Raw genomic sequence first — 22851 nt, forward strand, 5'->3', positions numbered from 1 at the left:
CTGTATAGGCAACTGAATTTATACAGACATCTCAATTTTTCCTCCAAAAGTCTAACGATGACCCCTTTTCCCTTCTGCCTCCCGATCCTTTATTCTGACCAATGACTGCACTGCCCAAGAGGAAGGCTCTGATGACTGAAAAGGTGTGGCCAAGTCCAACTTTTACAGGCGAAGTCATGATTTGCATAAAACCCCATCTGTGTATATATTTGGCAATAATCCCAGAACCAATAAGTTCTGAGGACTCTAATGTGATTGCAGGGTGTCATGGCCCAACACCCTGTGGGTGCAACATCTTTATTCACACTGTACTGGTTGAGAAAGCTCTTGGCATCGGTGTGGACTGCCCAGCGTAGAGAACATGGAAAGATAATGAGGACTGTGCAACATCATGTGACCAGCTTGAAGATAACAAAACAAAAAATAGCATTTGGGTACCAAAGGGCCGAAGGGGCTCAGCTTTCGAGGGAGCACAGAGCTCAGAGTTGGGCTTTAACATCTGGTTGTAAAGTAAACTTGCTTATGCGTCGTTGTCTTCCGATTCTCAATCTGAGTTGCTCACATTTGTGACAGGTTTAAAAAAAACCTTTGGTTTGTTAAATCTCTTCTGCATGACAGCCGCTGCCTTGCAGAAATATTTATATCACTTCTCCTTGGGGTGAGTATGTGATTTCGTTTTTTTGTTTTTTTTGCTGGGAAACATGTCCAATAATGACTGCTGCAAATGCAAATTTGACAGGTTGTACAGTGGCATGCATCTTAAATTTCCACCCTGTGACTCAGCAGACTAAACTCAATAATAGCAACATATAATTGTAGTGAAAACTGTGGGGAGAATGACTTAGGGAAGATGTCAAAAATAAACGGAGAAGACCTAGGGGTCCTACTCTTCAAGTTTCACTTATTGCATGCAATGGGTGGAGAGGGCATATCCAAATAAGACATTCTAGGCTAGAATCCATTTCTAAAGTTCCAAGTGCCCCAAGCAAACCTTGAAATGTACTAATCGAAATTCTGGTCCGCCCCCTCCCATTTGTTCTTATTGGCCATTAAGGCGGCCCATCATAGTGATGGGCCTATAAGAGGGACAATTGACTATCTGACAGTACCAGAAACAAGTCAATACTTGATTTTAGTACCATTTGCTATATAGAGTGGTATCCGAGGTGTTAGAGAAGGTATATAAAGGTATGTTTAGGTACCAGCTGGTGGTAGTGATAATTATGGAGACTGTTCAGTACTATTACATTACTCACAGGTTTACTCTAAGGGGCCTATTTATCACCAGTTTGCCAGGCCCTCTGCCCTGTGAATATCTTTCAATGTTTGTTTTGTGAGAATATTGACAAAAATTAATGTTCTTACAATATTTCCTTTGCAAACAAAATGTATAATCATATAATATAACATTATGGCCGCTAAAATGAGCCGAGGAGCATCTTTGCAGGTTGACTGTGTTGTCATGTAATACTGCCCTATGGCCAATAGATGGCGCTGAGGAGCATTGGATATAAAGACTTATTTTCTATGCTTCTCAGCTTCTGCACTTTCCCCACTAAACCCTTCCTCAGCCTGTGACTGGACAGCAGCACAGTAATTAGCTCATCTCTCTGTCACTTTATTTTCTCCTCCTGTCAGCACATTTCTTGTCAGCACTGAACTGACCATCACTTCATGCTGCTTCTTCCATTCAGAACTCCACTGTACTCCACAGGTACTGCAAGAGACTGATACCAATCCCCATTCAGGTCTTTACACTGCTTGCCTTTAACACATGCATTTCATGATGTTTTAATGAGTATAGAATGGCATTCATTTGTGTCTTTATATCTGAGTTCAATTTTTATGCTTTTCCATGGAAATACTTACTAAGCCCTATTGCCTTCACTCTGATTGTCTGTTTGCAGAAAATTTGCAGTCCAAACAAACAAACATGCATGCAACATACATTCTTAAGACTGCTTAAAATAGACAATGTAGATATATACAAATCACAATAAAAACAAGGGTGCAGGTCAGGGGCCCAACAACTTTAAAAACAAAGAACCAGTTCACTGTCATTCAAGTCTTAGGGGTCTAGCCTGTGGCTGGAGTAAAAAATGCCCCAGGGTATGTGAGCAGTGGAAGTAAAAAATGCCCGAAGGTCTGTGAGTATTGGGAGGAGAAATAATGCCCCATCATTAGTCCTAGTGGAAGGTTAGTGCCCTATCAATGGTATCAGTGGGAGGAATAGTGCCCCATTATTGGCGTCAGTGGGAGGAATAGTGCACCCTCGTTGGTGTCATTGGGAGGTATAGTGCCCATCTTTGGTGTCAGTGGGAGGAATAGTGCCCCGTCATTGGTGTCAGAGGGAGGAATAGTGCCCCATCATTTGTGTCATCATTTGTGTCAGTGGAAGGAAGAGTGCCTCATCTTTGGTATCAGTTGGAGGAACAGAGCCCCGTCTTTGGAATCAGTGGAAGGAATAGTGCCCCATCGTTGGTATGAGTGGGATGAATAGTGCCCCCTCAATGGTGTCAGTGGAAGGAAGAGTGACTAGTTAAAGGCAAGCGAGGGGCCACCGTTAGGAGACTACTGGTTTAGCTCGATGTCCATTAGCCTTTAAGGAGTTAAATCTTAATTTGATTATCAATACTTGCATTAAAAATTATCGATGTGGTACTTTTGTATTACAAAGCAGAGAAGCATAAATTAGATTTGCTCTTTGCAAAGTCTATTGAAATATGTTGGCGCCCCTCTTCAAAACCTTTCAGGGTACACGAACCCCCTCCCTTATCTCACGATATCGAACTATTCCCGCTAAAACAAGTGTTTACATCTCTATCATGCCTCTTGTTAATTCTGATATTCGATAGTTGTTATTGGGATCAATCATGCCCCTACAGCCATTTTCACAAGGCCTATCGATTATGTTTATTGATTCCTCTAATTGATCCCACTTAATGTTCTGTAAAATGAGACCCGGCAATATGGAATGCCATTTTGGCATTTTGGCATTTAGCAGTAAACTGAATCTTATTTAATTCAAAGAGTTAAATGGGATTTTATGTGTCACATTTAATCGTTCAGAGTGCCGTTTCCAAACAGGGCTCCGGATGCATGTAAACAACTTTCTAGATGGATGCATTTATTATCATTTAGGGAACGGAAGGAAAATTAATTGCATTTATTATCTGCTAGTGAAGTTTAAATATGTACATTCAAGATGAGTTGACAGTACATTAGAAATGCGCTCGCATCATAATGAGAGGAGGTTTTAAAGTGAAATCATCAGGCACAGTATCCAAATTAACAACCCTTCCAAAATACATTGGATAGTATGGTAAGTAACTTTTGTGGGCCTGGGGTGCCGCCAAATCCAATGCCACTTCCAGCACCAACATAGCGTTAAATATAATGTATATCGAAGGTGTAGCACTCCTTGCCCTTCTTCCATGATGATGGGAGCACAAAGCGCCCTGTGCCAAGCCTACTGAGTGTTTTGCAGACAAAATATTCACCCAGGGTCATGTGACTACATCAATAGGCCATTCGGTTAACATTATTGCTTTGCCATGAACGATCAGATTACATCTGGTGAATTTTTGATAAGAGGCCCTGGGCTGCAGTGGTTCTGCCACTTCCAGCACCACCACACCATTGATTATTCGGAGGTGTAGCACTCCACCGATATTGGTGCCTCGCCCTTCTTCCATGATGATGGGAGCACAATAGCGCCCTGTGTCAAGCCTACTGAGTGTTTTGCTGCAAAAAAATTCACCCAGGGTCATGTGACTATATTACACTACCTGATAGGGGCTCTGCAGTGAATTCTCCACCTAGGATGTATCTTTTAGAATAGGAAAAAGGACAAACAGACAAAGTGACTTAATTTTGGAGGATTATATGGTCCTTCCACTATTTATTTATTTATTTATTTATGACAAGAGTAAAGCTCCAACCCCACTGTTTAATAGCAGAATGTAAGAGCCCTTATAGCCCACGGAGGCTCTAGTACTACTAAGTGGCTCAGGGTGGGTCTTATATTCAGCAGAGGTGGGGCATAGAAGGCCACAAGTTCTATCTAAATTGCAGCTAAGCCCCAACCCTGCTGATTATATGCCCCACCCCCGCTGAATATATGCCACACAACTTCTGATTAAACGTCCCACCTTTGCCGATTATAAGTCCTGCCCCTGTTGAATATAAGCCCCCGCCCTCAGCCACTTAGTACCAGAGCCTCAGTGGGCTATAAGGGCTCTGACATTCAGCTATTAAACAGTGAAGATGGAGCTTCACTATTGTCATAAATAACTTGTGCAAGGACCATAAAATCGTCCAAAATAAAGTCACTTGGTCTGTGTGTCCTTTTTCCTATTCCAAAAGATGCATCCTAGGTGGAGAATTCACTGCAGAGCCCCTATCGGGTAGCGTGATGTAGTCAGATGACCCTGGGAGTATATTGTTTCTGCAAAAAAAAAAGTAGGCTTGGCACAGGGTGCTATTGTGCTCCCATCATCATGGGAGAAGGGCGAGGCGCCAATATCGGTGGAGTGCTACACCTTCGATATACAGAACATTCAATGGTGCGGTGGTGCAGGAAGTGGCAGAATCACTGCAGCCCAGGGCCCCTTATCAAAGATTCACCAGATGTAATCTGATTGTTCGCAGCAAAGCAATAATGTGTACGGTATGGCCCATTGATTAGAGGTACGGATTGCTGCAGATGAAATACAAGTTTGCCTTGACTTATACTTTAAGTTAATGTTTATTGATCGGTAACATTGAAGTGCCAACAAAAAAGTCGATATTCCCATATCATAATGTTGGGATTTGTGGCCCTCTGAGACAGGGCCCTACGTGACACAAATGGATAAACTGGCTCAGAAGACAAGTGCTCATTGAAATGATTCTAAAATGTTGGCGCTGCCTGAAGTAGTGGGAGCACGGCATATATAGAGAGGCTGTGCTTCTCCACTATGTTCTACCTAGACTTCTCCTCCACGCTGGAGCTGATAGACAATTTGAAGAGGGTTTTTTCACAATGGGAAGATAACTTCATGGTTTCAAGACTGGAGATCATGGCTGGAGATCAGTGCGGCTTTAAGATATCAGGGGGAAGAAGGTCCTTGATGTCTGGGCTCACAGAAAGTTGGTTGAATGATGCTAGGCTGGGGGTGGGTCCTTGAAGGTTGGCCTCATAGGAAGTGGCTTGAATAATGCTAGGCAGCGAGTAGGTTCCTGATGCCTGGGCTCACAGGAAGTGGGTTAAATTATGTCAGGCAGGTACTGGTCATCGTATTCCGTACTGGTCCTCTTAGTCTGAAGTTTTCTATCAGGTCCTCTTCTGGTGATTGAAAGCAGCAGAGGGCGGGTGCAATAGCTAGTTTGCTATTGGCTATTGCAAAGTGAAATAGCCAATAGGAATCCAGCTATGCTTTCCTATGCCTTTTTTTTTTTCTGACGACTGCAACTGTCAGAATACAAAAAAACAAACAAACCTGCAGATAGCAAAGAAGCTATTGCTTCCTGTGCTATCTGCCATAATTTCAGGTGGGTTGCTCTCTCCCAGCCCCCCCTAAACCCCCCTCCGCGGATTGGGGGGGGGGGAGGGGGAGAGGGCACCTCCCTGAAATGAGAGGGGCACCTCCCTGAAATTGCTTCTTTCAGGTTGGGATCCCTGCCTACCATGTGACCGGATAGTGGATGGAGAAGTAGCAGCTTAATGAGCTCATCTCTCTGCCACCCTGCTCTCTCCTACTATCAACACATCCCTTGTAAGCACATCAGCACTGCATTAGAACTAGAGTGGCTCCCTGTGCTGCTTCTTTCTCTCCCAGTCTGTGCTCTACTGCACATGGACTGCAAGAATCTGATACCAAGACACTGACAGTCATTTTGGTGTCACCCCCTCTGCCGAGAGCCCGACAGTTTCGGGAGAGAGGAGGGGACCCGGCGGCATATCTTATCCTGCCGGGTGACTGTCCCCTCCTCTCTTTCCCGGTGTCCACCACCAAGATGGCCGCCGACAGATATAAATAAGATTGAAGCGCACGCAGCAGCGTCACGGCAGCATGTCACCTGGTAAACGCTCCGGCTGACACCCGGCCTTGGGACACCACTGCATACACAGCTTGCATTTAAAAATGAATTATTGAATTAATACAGAGATCAATCATTTGTGTATTTTACATCTGCCTGACATTAAGCTTTAAAGTACATCTGTAGCCAAATTTTTTTTTTTAATAAGAAAGCTAGAACCCCGTCAGGTGTTTTCTCATCGGTGTCCCATTAAAGAGATTTTCTTTTACTTTCTTCATTGGAGACACAACAGGAAGTAATTGGAAATATCTCTGTAATCACGAGAAATCCCCTCCATAGACATTTGCGGCCCAAAAGGCTTTGGTAGAATTCCCCTTTATTCCTCCTCTGGCAAAGTCATTTTTTTGGATTCATATTCGTTTCAGAAGCTGCTAGAAATTGCTGTAAAATTTCCAGCAAGATCAGGATTAGGTTTGGAGTCATTTGTATGTGTCATTTTACACTTTTGGGATCGAATGTTTCCTTATTTCAATGTGTTAAATTAGTTTTCTGGTAGAAAATCAGGGAGGTGCCAAAAGTTCCTGCAAAATACCGTATATATATCTATATATATATATAGATATATATACTGTATGTATATCATTTTCTTCTTTATTTGTTTTTTATTTTGCTATATTGCAAGATAAAAAAAACAAATATATATGTAGCAAGATTGAGTGTTTTCAAAAAAGCGCAGACACTGCCCAGCTTCCGGCCTGTGTGTTGTTTTCTCAAAATAATCTCTCATTATGTCATTCTTGCTAACTGGTAAATTGCGCTACACCTTCCCGAAACTGTGATAGTCAGTGTGATAGGTGGCTCCGACGTTGGTTTACCGTTATCGATCGGAGGATCCGTCTTGACAAACATTTCGCCTGCGATAGATAATGGGCCTTTTCTTCTATTGTCATAACATCAGTAAATCAATGTGCTGTTGTATGGAGGACGGGTCGCTTTAATTGAGCTGTTAAGTCCGCTATGCACTAAGGTAGTTGTTAGAGAACCCGGCGGAGTAACTAGGGAGCCCTGGCAATGAGAGCGTCTATGGACCCCACCAGTGAATGTAGAGCTGTCTTCAAGGTGAACCTTTGCTTTAAAGCATGTCTATGCACAAGAACTGATACGTATTATATGGTAGCTTACCTGTCCATAGATGTGATGGCTGTATTTTTTTTTTCAGGTTATTTTTTATTTTATTTTCACCTGGTGATCCTGCCAGTAACACACTTCCTATCCTAGGGTGACCACGCTCCCTTACTGCACTGTATTTATGGAAGAGCAGCATTTCCACCCTAGTCCGGTACTACAATCGCTCCCCCTCGCCTTTTCTCCATAAGATATTGTATTAGTCAGAGAGAGCTGGGTACTTTGTAACTGATAAGTTATCGGCTGACAACATTTCTGGCAGGATCAACAGGTATCTATTTGCATGTATCAAACAGATATAGGAAAATGTTTCCCTGCTTGATTCCCTAAAAGATAGTAAACAACAGAAGTATATTGTTAGGGTTAGCATGCCATTTAAAGCAACTCTTGCTCCCTACAAAATGTGAACACTAGCTCCATGAAATGGTAGACCAAATACTTACCTCTCCGGTGGCTGAGGAGTCAGAACTCCGCTGTCCTCCAGCACTGCAGCCTCCATAATGTTGAATGCCTGTCTCCCCCACTGCGCGCCATGGATCCTCCCTCAAGTGGGAGGAAGAGCAGTGTCCTATGGGTGATGCCGGCATTCAATATAATATTTTTGTTATATTAATATTTTATATTTTTTTTGTTGCCAGCCTATTGAAAAAAAAAAAGAACTGCTGTTGACAGACCTCAGTAGCTAAAGCTGAAACCTACACCCAAGTTCTAAACTCGCAGGAGCTCATTCTTATACAGGATTTCGAGCACCCAGCTTTTTGTTCTGGAAACTTTGGAAGCTGGTTTGAGGTTGGCATTTTTCGTTGCATTATTTTCGATCGGCATTTTTAAGCTGTTGATGTTTGGGGGATAGGTGGGTGTCGGTAAAATGAATCTTCCATGTATAGTATACACAGAGACTGATTTATAATTCTTCCACCCGGTCACTGCGGCCACTAGATGGTGCTGAGCACCATAGGAATTTTCTCCTCAGTGGCATCTAGTGGCGGTAGCAGGGCCGGATCTCCCACAAGGCCCGGCCTTGGGGCAGCAGGGGTGTGGAATTCCTATCTCCCGATGCCCGGGACATGCAGTTCTCGACGCCGGGTGGGTAGTTGCTTTCTACATTTAGCCCTGTTTTGGGCAAGCAGAGCTAAATGTAAAGCGGGGAAGACGCCGAGATCACTTGTATGTAGCCTGCAGGTCTGCCATTCTCAATGGGGGGGGGAGGGTTTGCGGGGTGCATTGAGGAACCTGGCCTTGTGGCAGCGGACAGAGTAAATCTGGCCCTGGGCGGTGGTAGTCTGCAAGCGATTTCCACCCAGCTATACTGTACAGTGGGTGGAAAAATTATAAATAAGCCCTACCGTATGCTACAGTGTCGGGTATTTTCGCCAGCTGTAGGTGAGCAAGGAGCTACAAGGCAGCACAGGTAAGGTAAGTACTGAATATAGGAGTTGGGGATGCCCTTTCCCGAGACATTGTCACCTTGTTCGGCATGGGCCATATGAAAATGTCTCTTTAGGGTGATTGCACTCATATTCGTGGACTTGGTATATTAATGTAACAACACAGCTGAGTAATGCACATAATATTTTTTTTACATTTGGTCTAACAGTTTCTAGATCTAAGCAGTAGTGATAGACAAAGGTTTAGCAAAATGCTGGAAAAACAAAAAGAGAGAACCGGAGCGCTACAACCTAGCGCCATAAGGTGAGTTTTTAAAGGGGCAACACAATATTTGCTGATGTGTACTCACATGTGGCGGGGTTTGAAAGAAGCTCAGCATTTTGTGACCATGAGGAGTGGCGTGGTGTCAGGTGGGTCATCCCGTGGGGCTTGTTCACACCAAGTGCGGAGCAGATGCAGAGCAGTTACAGAATGCATCAAAACGGCATCCAATGCATTCCAAATGGTATTTTGGGTTCTAGTTCACACCAGAGCGTTCAGTTCCAGAGCATGTGGATAGGATTTTTTCTGCTCTGGAACACACCAAAACGCATAAAAACGCCTTGGAAAGCACTGAAAGCCCATTTTAGGTTAAATGCTACCTGCAATTAAAATAACAATATGTGAAAGTTAGGGAAGTGTGAAGAAAACAAAAACCGATCAAGGTTTGGGGTAGAGTTGTGGGCTATGGAATAGGAAGAGGGGATCACAGAGGTAAGGGCGGCCATCAAAGTATCTGAGAGTGTCTTAAGCTGGCCAAACACGTGGCAATTTGAAAGAACAACTCAACTTTAAATTTCATCGTTTTTTTTCCATATCACACAGCAATCAGATACATACAATGGTGGATCTCTGATGCACCCGGTGGAGAAATCCGATCGCCCTGAAAGACATTGTCCTAGTTTTTGTCCTGTTTACACTTTGTAATTGACCAAATTCTGGTGGTCAATAAAACTCATTAAAATTGCTTAGTGTCTGGTGATTTACTTGCAATCGTATATAGGATTCCTGGTAGATGGAACATGGTTGAAATTGACTGGCAATTGTATGGCCACGTGTACGACCAGCTTTATGGCTCCCCAAGGATTTGAGAAACTGGTGAGTGGTTCATTTTCGGGTTGATGGATCTTTTCATTTACAAGCCCTGAATGCAGTTCGGATGTCCCTTGACTGTAGGGACATTAGTCAGCTGGTATCCAGCGTTTGGCTGCCAGTCTCTCCAGCAGAGGCGAGGTTAAATGACTTCAGGATGTCGTTCGCCTGTCTGGATATCATCATGAAGCCGACACAAGTCTATTGATTTTTCATATTTCTCGAGGAACAACACAGTCAAGGTTAGATCAGGACTTGAGAAAAATGTCAAGAGAGAAACATGCGGGGAAGAAATTAAATACAGTGAGCGCCACGAGTGGAAATACAATTGGGAGTCACACCGGGCACAATATTTTCAGGATCTCATAAGGCTGAAATTTATCAGCAGGACAACTTTATTCCTTGCCAAAGACACTGCAGCTATTTCACAAAGACAGCAAGCAGTGTGCAAAGTATTGGAACTCATCATCGGTTCATGACTTCAATACTAGAACCTAATTGTCTTCTCGGGCTTCCTGTTACAGCTATAAGACAGGAAGTGAAGAGAACTTTTCCCAATGGGATGCAAGTGGCAAAAGAAGCTGACAGGGGTTATCACCCTCCATAACTTTATCCAAAACTAAAGAGTGAAACTTAACTTACCTACCCTTGCTCCCTCACCACTGCCAACATCTCCTCCCAAGCTTTTTCCAGGTGCTGGGTTTTCAGATGACTTGATTGGCCACTGGGGGATGAATAAACTCGCACACGTGCGCTTGGGATGTCATGGCCGGCTCCACTCAGTTATTTATTGGTCTAGACCTGCTAGAAGACTCTAGCAGGTGCCAGCCATTAGGAAACAGTTGGGCAGAGTTAGCTGTCGCTGCTAGCTCTGTCCAATTTTTATTTTTATTTTTTATTATTATTTTTTTAAAAATATCTTTATTTATTTTTTATTTTACTATTTGTTTACATTTGTAAAATATTTTTTCGAACTTCTTTTTTCCCCCCACTCTTTTCATTGATTTTCTATTCTACTCGAGCAGAATAGCCGAGCCGAATGCTGATCGGCGTCATTGTGCTATTCACTCAATGCCTTTCGGCCCCTATTAAAATAGGGGTTAACAGCAGCGAGTGAGCTGCCGGAGCTTAGGCTCAGCTGATCCAGATGTTGGATCGGCTGAATCGAAGTCCCTCTGCACTTCGGCTCGGCCGAACATGGAGAGCATGTTCGGCTGACCGAAGGCAGCTGATGTATGGCTGATTTCAGCCGATGTACGGCTGAAATCAGCCGTACTGAGCTGGAGTGAATAGCTGAACGTCGTTCGGCTCTGTTCACTTTGGCTCAGTTATTCACTCGGCTGTCTTTGGCAGCTTTGTGAATAACCCTGTGTGTGTTTGTGGAGATCACATCTTTCTGCCTTGAGGAAGGGACCCTGCACGGCCCCGAAACGTCGGCTTTTCTGATCATTGTGACATCTTTGTCCAATAAAAAAGGACATATTCATTTAAATTACTGAGTGCTGGTGACCTGCTTCTTTGTTTGTGGAGACACACAGCTTACTAACACACACAGGTGGCTCCATAGGACCCTGCAAGGGAAAGGAGTCACCCTAAAACAGGATATCAGGGCCAGTGCTCTGGGGACCAGCTATTTCTGCAGGAAACTACAACTTTTAAACATCAAGGAGCAGCATCCATTGTAAGTGCTTCAAACATCATTTAAAAAAGCTTAAAATCCTTTTGACTTTAATATCACTTTCAGCTGGTCAGGAGCCACTAGAACTGTTCGATAACAGTTACTGTAACTGGAGTGTTATTAAATTACTATGGATCCTGAGAGGAGAGCGCTCACTAACTCCGGTTTCACTTTGACAAACAATGAACTGACACATCACATCCATTGCGGCATTTCATCTAAGGTGGGAGTTCTGGATGACATTTATTATTGTACGTGGGAAGTTCTGGCACAGAATGGTCCTCGCCGCACTGCCTTCCGTAAAAGCACGCAATTAAATCCCGCGCAGGGTTTTTTCCGACGGCTTGCCGATGACAACCCGCGCACTCTTTCTTCTTTCTTCCCATTGTGACCCATTTATTTTAAATTCCAGCTCTCGGTCCCGTCAGCGTGAGCCTCCTGGAACAATCTTCGTTTTGCGAGCCGCTTTCTGCAGGAATCAATAAAAACATTTTAACAGTCGCGGAGGGAAAAATAAAAAAAAGCGACCTGTACGTCGGTATTAGCGCACGAGATTTAGGAATTTAATTAGGAATTGTGGAAAGCCCGCACAGCTGTGGGCATGGAACACCTTTATGTTTTGGAACATCGCAGTTGTATTATAAAGACCTTGAGAAAAGTTGGAGACGAAAAAGAAGAGAACTTTTAAATCTGTATCTGTTCTCATGCTGGGCAGAACTTCTGTTTTACAGCAGACTGCCTTGTCTCAGGAATGTATATATGGCGTCTGTGTATAGGTTTGTATAGGTTTGTAACCTGAGCCAGCACTACAGGAAGAGGCACTCAGCTGCAAAGGGAAGTTCTCCCCAAGCATGAGAAGACATGAGGATTTAAAAGGAAGAGCAGCAAAGAGAAGGGAAACTACCATGGATTACAGTAAAGGCGCACATTACAGTATTGTTTTATGTTAAAAAATCTGAGGGTTTAATGTCACTTTAAAGCTGACTTTTACCCATATCTTTAAAATAACAACAAACACACCTTTAGAAATGTTTAGTAATGACAATCTACAAACACATACTTCTAGATAATTGCCAGCGTTTTATTCTTTGCATAGTTATTTCTCTTTTCTTCCCTGCTCTTCTGACAGTGGCCATGTTTACTAAGGGCAGATTACTAGCTCTCCTATTACTTCCTGGATTACTGGCACATGTGACTAGACATGTGACTAGAACATAATTTCAGGGGAGGAAAATGCCTTTCCCTGAAATCTCGTGAGATTACAGATGAGATTTCCCGTCAATGCTCTGCTGATGACAATGTAATGTCTATTGCTTTGCCAAACTGAAGTCATTTTGCCCTTTCAAAGCAGGAAGTGAATGCTCTGCAAGCGTAAATATTTCACAATCACAGCATTTTACACCTGACATGTCTATGTTATTATTAATCATCATACATAGAGGGATGCATTGGTAGAATTTGATTTTTGAATGTAAAGGTCTACTTTAAGGGCCTCTTTAAGGAACAGAGAAAGAAAGTTTGCAACAATGTATCAACTGAAAAAAAGATAAAAGTAAAGACTTCTAAGCAAAATTTCTAGTCCCCAAGGGGAAAAAAAAGCCTTACAGTCACAAAGGGGTTAAATTCCCCTGTCATGTGAAAGCATTTCACGAATACCTAGAATAAAATAAATGTATATACAATTCAACACTTATATCGTATTGCCATGACGACGCTTAAAAGGCTTCAGCTTTACATCTCATTTTATAATGACACAGGTCAAGGCAGTAGGATTGCTCAGAGGACTATATAACGATCTATCTTCCCATTTACTGTTTTGTCCCTCTCAGCGCTAACCCTTACGGAAGGGCGGGGGAGTGAATGTCACTCATTATCCCATCATAGGGCTGTATATTTTTCTGTGGCGCTCCCGCGGAACAGCCTCGATTGCACTTCTGCATATGATACCATTGGAATAATGATGCCTGTGGCCATCAAATTCGCAGCCAGGCCCACCTGCCACAAGCTGCAAGTCCGTTTCACACGTCGCTGGGATTCCTCCAGATACTGCATATCAGCGCAAAACAATTAATAACCGCCATCGAGGGCCCGAGGCAGCGAAAGCGCGAGGTTCTTGCGGTAGATTGTAGGAAAACGTTCTTCTGGACACCCTGAAATAAATATCTAGAGCAAAGCTGTCATGATAAATGTAATTATGAACAGAAACTCAGAGGAATGTGTTGATTACATCTTCGTGTGCCGCAGTACGAGCTAGCCAGGGGCCCTACTGGCTGTAGGGAGCGCTCAATAGAAATACTGTTTGCAACTTCTGTTTTTTTTTTTACTTGGATGTGAATGTGATTTAGCTTTAAGTAAATATCCTTATCAATCAGCGTTAAAGGGGAAGTCCACACAAAAGTGATATTTTAGGTGGAACATGGTGGGCGTAGACAAAATGCACTGTCATAGGTTGAGTCACTCTCCTAAAGGCTGGCTGGGGCGGGTCCTATGACCCATAAATAACATGAGAAATGCTGACAGGTTTAGTATTCTGGAAAACAAGCAAAGAGTCCTTGTCTAGGACCTCCTCCTGTGACGCATTTCACTCACAAAGTCGGGCTTAACTGTAGTAGACCTCTACAATTAAACCCAGCTTTGCAGGTGAAACGCATCAAAGGAGGAGGTCCCAGGTGGGGTATTCTTTGCCTGTTTGTTGGGAACAATACAAATGCCAGCTTTTAAACTTTCAAGGAGTGCAGCCATGTTTTTCTCCTACCTGGCGGGCTTAACTGGCCTTCTTCTATGTCTTGGACACTCCAACATCAAGATCTCCCTGACTCTGTTCCTGTCCACCTGGGAGTCTTGGGTGATCCTGCCCAATATCCTTTGGCCCATTCTAGCTCCTCCTGTTACGTTTTACATAGTATACAATAAATAAAAGTGCAGCCAGTTTGTAGAGTAGAGAGGAAGCATTTCAGGAGTACAGAACACTTCTCCAGCTCCTCATTTCCATGTCATTGGGTTAAAGGCTAAGTTTACCTTTCTAACCATGTTTCACATTTTTACATTATCAAAAAAACAGGCAGCTGTCACATTTTTAAATTGCCTCCGCATGCACTGCCGTGTCATCCATTCACAGATCCATATATAGAATCTGTAAATGGAAAGGCTACATGTCCTGTCAGCCACCATGGCAGAGGGACTTGCCGTTCTCAGTGGAGTACCAGTGTGGTGACATAGGAACCAGTAATGTCAGGGGTCCTTCTCTGCAGTTATTGGTTGCTAGGACCACAAGGTGCCATTGAAATTAATGCAATGCATTGCACCTCCCGCACTGTACTGCACTATAGGTGTGTTGCACGGTAACGTGCAACACATGGTACCATTCATATGAGAAACTGGGACTGTTTTGGAGGGCCAAACCAATAGGCCCTATTGGTTTGGCCCTCCACAGCAGTCCTGGTTTCCTTTGAAAAAATGAGTTGTCCACCCCTGCATTAAAGCATGTCTATACCCAAAACAAAGCACACTTCCTGTCCTAGGGAGGCAAACTCTTCCTCACTGCACTGCATCTAAGCAGCGTTGTCACCCTAGGACAGGGCTACCGAACATCTCCCCCTCTCCTTGATTCTATCACATGAGGGGGGGGGATATTTTGCATATCACATAACATAGCTTGGAAAGTTGATAACATAGTTTAAAATTTCAGTTCAGTCCACAGGAAGTTACAAGCACATGGGACTTCTGGCAGGATCAAGAGGTAACTTTCTGTACTTGTAGAAAACGTACCTAGCCTGAAAATGCGGCCGCCACATCTAGTAAACTGGAATATATGACATTTTTTGTTGTTGGGTTTAGATAGACTTTAATTTTACTCCTTATTTATCTTCCATTAACAAACTTTTTTTTTGCATAGGAATCTTGTCATTGAACAATCCATCACTCAAACAAGGAAGTCTCCTCATTCAACAAAACAGCCGTACAAAACAAATATTGTTCTCAGAATATTCATTGATTCCATTCATCTCCCTTTCTGGTGGCGGGCAGAGCTGTGCATGTGTTTGGAGCGGCACAGGATACGGCGGGAACGATAGCACTAATGACGCCTCATTGTAACACGTTTTGGTTCTTCTCTCTCTTTTGTGAAAGATGCCTCTTCAGCAAATGTGTTAATTACAGAGGAAATGTTCCATTGTGAATTTAGCTTCTATTTCTAAAGGAAAATGCGCAGGAAGGAAGAAGTAAAAACTCTTACAAACAGATGAAATAAGTAGCGGTTGTTTTTACCATCTCGAAGGCATGTGCATCTGAATGTTTTCTTTAAAGGGGAAGGGAGGGTTTGATTGCTTGGGCCCATATGGAAGTGTAATTCCCATGATGCCACAGGAAGCTGATGCTGCAGGAATGGGAGAGATAGCCCCCACCCCCCCTCCCCCTCTAAGGTATACCTCCCTGTATGTTCCTGAATGTTGGCAGATACATGGCTTGTCCTTAGTGAAATTGCCAGTTTAATCATGATCTTATTGAAAGGTGAGGTGAGCAGATACCAGGTTAGATGGCATATCGTAGTCACTCCCTAGAGGTTCTTAATGTCTGGGCTATGGACCTCTTGGGAGGCCTTTTGGGATTTATTGTAACTCCAATTGTGAGCCAGGTCTTCTCATTCAACATCACTGACTGACCTCACAAATGCTCTTTTGGCCAAATGGGCACACACATTGTAACAGAAAATTCATATTGAAAGGGTTCTAGGAGAGTGGAGGTTCCCATAGCCATTTCGCTAGGTTCACACCTAGGCGACTCAACGGCCGCTGAACCGATCGCGCCGGGCGGATCGCACGGTTCGCCATCGCGATCGTCTTCCGTCCGTGCAAGTGAAGACGATTGCTGCGCGGTTAGGAGTCGCCAAGGTGTGAACCGATCGCCATTTTCTAATGGCACCCCAGTCACGCGCCTTGTGTCGCAAAAAAAGGTACTTGTAAGTTGGAGGTCCAGATGGTAGTTCTAGTTACCTAGTTACCTAGTCTTGCTCCTAGGCTACTGAAAGTGCAACTGACACCAAAACATTTTAGATGGAGAGGAGAGGGATTGATGTTTGTGTCTTCCGAGATTCACCCTCTCTATTTGCCCTGGTGGCTGTTATCAGTAAAAGTGAAAAAAAAAGATATAACAGCACTATATCATTAAGAGTTGGAGTGGTTGCAGTTAATGACAACTCCAATCCCCCTGTAAAGTCTACAGTGTAGAGACGACATCAGATGCTTAAGAGGAGTCTTTGGGAACTTGGCATCGTTACTCATAGCTCCGAGACAGGTTACCAGTCAGGGCCCCCCCCCCCCCCCAATCACATTTTTGCTGTGGGGCTCTGTGATCTGTAGTTATGGCCCTGGTTATAACCCTCCCTTACTCTATCCTAAAACAACAACAAAAGTTTGGGCATCAGTTCTACTTTAACTCCTAGGGAAACCATTTTAGGTGGTGATCCCTTAGCAAGGTGGTATCGGTGTGCAGCAGCTGAGGAGACATACAACTTGATGGTTAAGATCTAAACTAGACCACACAGGGACTCGTGTACACACACACATGCGCAGACACACAAAGGTTGAACTCTTCACAATTATGTCATTACCGTTGAGGGTAGAGAAAATGGCGACTGAATGGTCCAAGACTATACACCTGAAGGACCTCTGCCTCAACTCTTAATGCACATGTTGAAACAATTGTGGTGCAGACATCCCAGTAATTTTAATGCCAGTGCCCCCGCTGAGAAGAGCCTGTCCCGAAGACGGTTTTCTTTTTGGGAGATGTAAAGGAGCCTTTGAAAATAAATCTTTCGTATTTTAGATCAAAGGAAGCAACTGCAGACTTGGAGTACATGAGTCACCGCAGTCACCGAACAGACAGCCGGCACTTTGCCTCTTTCTATAATTACTCCTCTCGTATCTGAGCCATCTCAAGCTGCATGAAAGACTGTAGGTTAACATCTGTTTTCTTCCTGCTTTGCTGCAAGGAGCGAGCAGCCGATACATCCCTTGCAAGCGACGAGGTAGGTGAAAAGGTTCCTTCAGTCGTGAAGAACGCGCACGAAACAACGTGACCGAGATTGACCTTGATCAGCTTAATTTGCATTCCTGACCTGTAATGACAGCTATGTTACATCTTCCAGCTTGTCCTGGTTATTGGAGATGAGCGGCCCGATCCTCTCAAACTCACATCAAACCAGGCCAAAACGTTGGTTGGCATGGCAAGGGGAAGGATTAGAATCTCTATCACAGGGGTAGGTAAACGTCAGCCCTCCAGATGTGGTGAAACTACAGATCCTATCATGCATCTGCCTCTGGGAGTCACGCCTGTGGCTGTCAGAGTCTTGCAATGCCTAATGGGGTTTGTAGTTTCCACAGCAGCCGGAGGGTTGGAGTTTGCCTACTCCTGTTCTGGCAGGTCAAGGCTAGGGGTATCATTGAGAAAGGAAATGAGGGGAAATCTTCCCAATGAATAAAGGAATAATGTCACCAGCACACCAGTTTTTGTTACTAACAAAAACTGGTGTGCTGGTGACATTATTCCTTTATTCTGTGATTCACACGGTGCCTTCCGTGGTCACTACAAGCACCCACCCAGCTTGGGGTTACTCTGGTTAGGAGTACAGCAAGACATCCTGTTTTTGATCTTCCCAATGAAGGCACAAACAGCAATAAAAGAATAACCAGTGTGGCACGGGGGTTAAAGCTGAACTCCAGCCTTCCCTTCAGTCTTGCACAGTTGTACCGGCACCTCTCCTGGACTGAAATTGCTTCCTCTGCTTTCACTGCACACTGTGAGCTTCTCATAATGTGCATTAGAAGCTGCAGCAAGTCAGATAGAGCCGCTTCTCATTTACTGGCTGGAGGACATCCATTGTCTATAGACTGTTTGTTCGGTTTTGGCTAGTGTAGGGAAGAGTTGGAACCTCTGTTAGGTTTTTATTGCCTCCACTGGGGAGGTTCACCCGATATATTTATTGTGATGACTATATGTCACTGGGAAAATGAGGGAGAATCTAAAATTATGCTTTGCCACTGAGTCAGGAATACAGGGGAAATCTTACAATGGGGATACTCGTTCTGGTAACATCTGTCTAAGGCCCCATTCACACTAATTTATAAATTACCTGTCCAGCCATACGTTGGACGAATGCAATTCACACGTCACTGCTGCCACTAGATGGCACTGAGGAGCATAGGAAAGCTCCATCTAATGGTGGGAATGCCGTGCAAGCAGCATAAGACTAGGCAGATGATTAATAAATCACCCACTCGGTGTGTTCCTCAGCTAGGAAGTGATCTAGTCCACAGGACCCCTTTGCTATTTTATTACCAGATTGGCAGATCGGTTCCTCCTAACACAGATTTGCATTGATCCATTTGACTAATCATTGGTTGTCTCCGTGTTATTTCCTGCCTAGCTGTAAATATAAACCTGAAAATATCTCAGCGCCTTGGATTCTAAGGCTGGTCCCCTGTAGATTTCAGCAAAAATAGTCGTGAGCAAAATTGAGAGTCTTTATTTCCCCTAAAATTTTGTCCAATATCAGGCTTAAGGTGATCGTAGTCATATCAGTGCACTATTATAACACTATTATAACTGGTCAGGATTCTTTTTTATTTGCACTAACAGTTTAATTTTCAGGACAAGCTTTCGGAGTAGGTTTAAGTAGTACTCAGCGTTGTTAAAATTTGGCAAAATTTGGGCAAGATGCATTTGGGTCAATACCAAAGGTGAAATTAGGTTTGTTTTTGTTAGTCATTAAGGGTTCAAAGGGCTTTAAATAGCTATCAAGCCTCATAGAAGCTATTTTAAACTATTTTGAAGCAGTTTGAAGCTGGCCATACACCTGTACACAATTATCTGCAGATTTTCTGTGGTCAGATGGAAAAGTTGCAACAGATTCCTCTACACTCAACTGTGTGGATGGTGTAATCTCCACCTGGGCCAATCTGTTGCACCTTTTCCATCTGACCACAGAAAATCTGCAGATAATTGTAAGGTGTATGGGCACCTTTAGTGTTCAAAAGCAACCCCTTGTAAGCTTCATTATTTTATCTTTTGCAAAAAGAAAAAACAGCCAGTGATTAAAAAGTAAACAAAATAATAATTAAAAAAAAACAATAAAGGGAAATAAACTGAACTACCTTTAATAAACTAAAAAAAACCCCAACAAAAATAAAGTAGGCAAATTTCAATTAAGTTGCTCAATGAGAAAAATTAAGAGTCTAGAATTTTACCAAAATTTCCCTGATGCAAAAATCAGCAATTTCACCGCAAAAACAATTTGGTCAAAATCATCCTGCTCATCCCTGGAGATTGGATAGAACAACATTATATGGCAAGCAACGGTCTGCTGATTCCGCTTGTAAGAGATGATATTTAATTCAGAATAAAGAGGAACTGAATTCTGGAAGCTGTGCCCTAAAAAAAAAAAATCAAACAGATGACTGGTCACCATTATTGTCTGTTGCCTCCATGCAACTTCTCTTTCTCCCATTACAGATTTACCATGCCTTGTTCTGCTCTGTGTCTCTGTGTGGAAGGGGCCATCTTGGTAGAAGCAGGATTTTGCTTCCACATGTTAGATCCTCCAGCAAGGAGAAAAGTGGGCATCACACAACTAAAATCACCAAATCTCACTTTAAACCTCATTTTGAAATCTGATCATTCTCCAATAACGACTTACCATGCCATGTTCTACACTGTCTCTGTGTGGAGGCGGCCATCTTGATACAGGCAGGGCTTTACTTCCTCATGCCAGAGCCTCCAGCAAGGAGAAGAGTGAGCAGCACTGACATGACAGCACTAAATATGATTCCAAATCTCTTGGGCCATTAGTCAGAGTCAGCAGGGCTTTGGATTTCAAACTGCAGATATACATCTACGAGACTGAAGACACAGGAGTGCCTACACAAAATTACATACCAGTAAGTGCATTTTTCAGAGCACTACCTAGGTACAATTATTTCCGAAATTGTTCCTATGACATAGCAATGTTTTACCTTTTTATCTCAGTTCCCCTTTACGGGTGTTTTGACTTCATGTCACGCCTAATTGAGCTAGCACGTTTTGGATCTCAACTGCGGAGAGGTTTTTGCCCCCAAAGAGCCAATCAGATATGAATCTCAGGCGTCACTCACAATCTTAACGGCGAGTTTGAGATTCTACCATCCCAGGCAAAGCATATGTTCTCAGCAGGGACAGACTATTGAATCATAACCTGTATACTGAGATTAGATACAACTTAGGTAAAAAGTAATAATGACTTCGGTAATTAGCGGTCTCAGCCGGGTGCGACCGGAGGTTTAAATCAGACAGTCTATGCATCAACCAGGAACTGTAGGTTTATAGTGAGATGAGCCCCAATCGGAGCAGTACTTGCGGTTTGTGAGCAGAGGTTGAGGAGATCGGGTGTCGAGCCGAGGAGCTCCCAATGGCTGAAGTAAGGTGGCAGCGGTTTGTAGAAAGGTCCTGGCAGCAGGTTGAGGAGAGGTCCTGGCAACAGCAATGAGGTCTGTAGGTTCAGGAGGCAACAATGAGGTTTGCAGGTTCAAGAGGCAGCAGGCATTCTGACCTCAATATCGGAACACCATGTTGCCTCGTTTGTGCCCTTAAATAGTGCCTGGAAGTGGGGAGGGGCCGCTGATCGGCCTGAACGACTTCCGCGTTCCAGCGTGGAACGCAAACCGCCGCGTCACGAGTAGGAGCTCGTGCGGCTTCCGCGTTCCACAGTGGAACGCAGGGGGGCCGCTGCCGAAGCAGAGTGAGCGGCCCGGCGGCGTTACACTTCAGCACTTCTGCAGAGCTTCCTGCATAGTATTCAGTCCACCCACTCATCCTCTTAAAATGACAGAATTGAGTTTAGATGTATCGGTCCAGGTATAATGGTGATATATACTCTTTATTTATTTTTTTATCTTCTGCAGAGAAAATTGCTATGTCAAAAATGTGCAGGCTTGCCATCGGGAAACTAAGCCCCTAGGCTGCTTAAATTTTAATGATTTGGGGAGTTCTTAATTAATCACAGTTGTATTGCTGCTCATTAAATTGCATGCAAAGAATAACTTTAAAATCTGCACTTTTTTTTTTCCACGGTATGGATCTGAATGGGAGGAATTCTGGGACGATTAATTAGAGGGAGCGCTGCATCCATGGAGGGTCCCTTAAGTTCGTTTGCATTCCCAAGACGAATGCTAAGCAATTGCACAGATGACAACATGGTGGGTGGAGCATTTGCTTTGTTAGCTTGCTTCCCGATCTGTACACATTTTTTTTGTTGTTGCCGGTATATTCTAATGAATTCAGAATTAACAAGTTACTGTAATTATTTCTGGATTAATACCAAACCAAGCCCTAGGCTAATAGACAAATTAAATATCTTGTATATAGATACTATGTGATCAGTGGCAATTTTTTTATGTCACACAATATATATGTGCATCTGTTTATCAAATCCAAAGTTTTAGTGCAAAATGCGGCTGGGGAATGGCCACTCTGAGACCGGACGTGATGACTTTATCGTCGCTTTCAGGTTTTTTGTACAGGGGAGGATATTGGAGAGCGAATGTTCACTGGTCTCTGTCCCCTCTAGCCAGGGCCGGATTTACTCTCTCTGCTGCCCCAAGGCCAGGTTCCTAAATGCGCCCCCTTACCCACGAAGCCCCCCCCCCAATGGAGAATGGCAAACCTGCAGGCTACATACAAGTGATCTTGGCGACATCACCGAGATCATTTGTACAAAACAAGCGGCGGCTTCCCCGCTGTACAGTTAGCTCGGCTTGCCCAAAGCAGGGCTAAATGTATAAAACAAATACCCGCCTGGCGCCCAGAACTGCATGTCCCGGGCGTTGGGAGATAGGAATTCCACACCCCTGCTGCCCCTCTACTCCCTGCTGCCCCTTGGTTGGCCTTGTGGGAAATCCGGCCCTGCCTCTAGCCGTGGACACCCTCCGTGCAGGAGGGGCAGCAGGGCCCAGAATACATGGTGGAGAGTATGCAGACTCTGGAGCCCGGGTGGCGGTACAGCCATCTGAATCACTTCCAACACAAAGCCAACAGTCAGCTTGTGTGGGCAGTCCCGCCTGCTATGGCACAGGCCCGCGCTGCCACCAATGTAAGCCTTATGCTGGTGGCAAGGATAATGTTCTGCTACTTTTCAATGATTACAAAAAAGCATTCACTACACACAAAGTGAATTAAAATTGAGGAATACATTTGTATACAATTTTTTGTTCAGCTTTAATTCTTCATGATGGGGCGTATGAAAGTGGGGAGCCCTTTGACTTAATATTTTGTGCAAAAAGATTTCCCTCCACCATTATAAAAACTTGGCAGGTATATTAAAAATGCTTTTACAAAACTTAAGATTTATACATGGATCGGTGCTACCGGAAGCTCCTTTTCTTGTCCCCATGGTGACCAAGTAATATATATATATATTT

Source organism: Nanorana parkeri, unplaced genomic scaffold, assembly GCF_000935625.1.
Source record: "Nanorana parkeri isolate BGI_ZX_2015 unplaced genomic scaffold, ASM93562v1 scaffold79, whole genome shotgun sequence".
NCBI lineage: Eukaryota > Metazoa > Chordata > Amphibia > Anura > Dicroglossidae > Nanorana > Nanorana parkeri.